This window comes from Oscarella lobularis, chromosome 9 (assembly GCF_947507565.1).
Source record: "Oscarella lobularis chromosome 9, ooOscLobu1.1, whole genome shotgun sequence".
NCBI classification, from domain to species: Eukaryota; Metazoa; Porifera; class Homoscleromorpha; order Homosclerophorida; family Oscarellidae; genus Oscarella; species Oscarella lobularis.
In genome coordinates this window covers 2,659,554-2,661,690 of record NC_089183.1, presented here as the reverse complement: position 1 = coordinate 2,661,690, position 2,137 = coordinate 2,659,554, and the positions used below count along the sequence as shown (strand labels likewise).

General features: G+C 45.3%; 1 long non-coding RNA gene across 1 annotated transcript; it reads right to left on the bottom strand.

Moving 5' to 3' along the window:
- Nucleotides 1-308: 308 nt before the first annotated feature.
- On the bottom strand, nt 309-1,122 carry LOC136191118 (uncharacterized). Its single transcript, XR_010670746.1, has 3 exons — nt 1,055-1,122; nt 642-849; nt 309-572 (listed from the first exon to the last, which is right to left on the bottom strand). It is a non-coding gene; the product is annotated as an uncharacterized lncRNA (long non-coding RNA).
- Between the last annotated feature and the right edge of the window lie 1,015 nt (nt 1,123-2,137).

Below are 2,137 nucleotides of genomic sequence, written 5' to 3'. Positions count from 1 at the left end.
CTCAATCTGTTTTCTGTTTTCTGTTGAACGTACTCAATATGTTTTCTGTTTTCTGTTGAAGGTACTCAATATGTTTTCTGTTGAAGGTACTCATTATGTTTTCTGTTGAAGGTACTCAATATGTTTTCTGTTGAAGGTACTCATTATGTTTTCTGTTAAACGTATTCAATATGTTTTCTGTTGAACGTACTCAATATGTTTTCTGTTTTCTGTTGTAGGTACTCAATATGTTTTCTGTTTTCTGTTGTAGGTACTCAATATGTTTTCTGTATTCAGAAAAACCGCGGCAAAGACGCTCTTGACGCTTGTTGGAAATAGAGAGTGATTCGATGAAAAAGCGTGATCGATTGCCGTGGCATTCTTCTCTATTGCAAACGCCTTCTCCCACAGCAATTCCGGTCGTGTGGACTCGGATATCTCGGCGAAAAAGTAGTTGTGCGCTGGAATCGAGATCATTTCAATTCGTTCTGGATTTACGCTTTTGCACGACCAAAACTTTGTATCGCGCGGCTTGAAAAGACCAATGCGAGTCCTTTGGCCAGTTAGGAGGCAAATAGCCGGCTCAATTTTGCCTATTTTATTGCGAATAATACAATTATTCTCTCAATGAAGGTTAACATGTGCGCGATAAGGTATTGCACCTTGTTCAGACGAAATTGGATCCCATTGATTTATAACTCCGAGATGACGCCCTAGAGTTTGTAAGGCGTGTTTCCGGTGCAAACCGATTTCGTAAGATTTGACGTTTAGCGGCTCGAATCCATCATCGCTTTGGAAGAGGCTTTGGATATAGAGCCTGTAGTCCGCTCCGCTCTTTTCAGACAGTTCGCCGTACACTATACAAGAATCCTGAAAGAGAGAGAAATAGAAAATTCGCGAATCCATGCCCAACGTCGCTAGATTCAACATCGTCGTGCGTACACGACTCTATCATATCATACTGCACTTGCAGACGGACAGGGCCCCCAATGGGACCCGCCAAAACGACTTTCGCAACGAGCCAATATGCTTACAAGCCCATCTAGTGAACAAATGCGTGCCGAGAAATGCATACCTCCATGATTCCTCTTGCTGCAGAGACTCAGAAAGCGGAAATCAGTCGCGTGGTGAGCAGGGCTGCACAGAGAGCAAAAAATCCGTCGCGTGGTGTAGGGGCTTGGCACGTGATCGAGTCGGCTCTCACAAACCCGGATTATACAGTTCGACATGGACGTTCATCTCGACACGCTCTCCGATTGGGCCGTCCAAAGTCTGTGCGAAACGTTTTTTGTTCCGCATTTGTCTTCACTGGGTGACATACCAGCGTCTCCTTTGCCCTCTCTCGCCGAGATTCTTCTCGGGGACCCCACGTTTTCAATCCGCTTGCCTTCGCCTATCGCCAACCGCATTATCGACGGACTGGCTCGACGTGGAAAGCTAACAGCAGGCGTCCTCGATATTCTACTCGATCGAAATCGCATTCGTTTGACTGCGTTGCCTCTCTACTGTATTGATGTCGATCCAAACGCATTCGTCGACAAAATAGCAGAATTGGTCAACGTGACGAGCATTGACATATCGTTCAGTCCGTGTTGGGCGGATCTGTCGACTCCTTTTTTGAAAATCGTCGAGGACAAGTGCATGACGTCATTGACAAGCTTCTCTGCTCGTCATGTCATTGGCGAAATTGGATTAGTCGAACTTCCGCATTTTTCAAATCTAAGGCATTTGGACATTGGATTCACGTCCGTTTCTCTTGAAGAGCTGCGTATTTTTGTATCGAGTCTACCTCTACTGGAGCATCTATGCATTTCTGGAATTCCTGTTAGCCTTTTGGAAGTGTTTTCCACGGCTGACTGTCTCGCATGTGTTCGTCTCAAACATCTCGGCCTCAATTCGTTGTACGTCGTCCCTGTCACAGAATCGAAATTCACTGCAACGCTAAGTTCTAACATTTCAGCGTTTTTTTCCAAGCTTGGCCTTTTGAGCAGTCTTGATCTCTCTTACGTTTCTTGGCGCCGTGACGGCAAATCCGATGCAAGCGTAAAACAGGCCCTTTACGAAATTCTAACCATTTCTTCTTCACTTACTCACCTTGAATGCTCAGACACTCTCTCCATGGATTGCGTATGCGACGTTCTAAGAGCTACTAATCGAT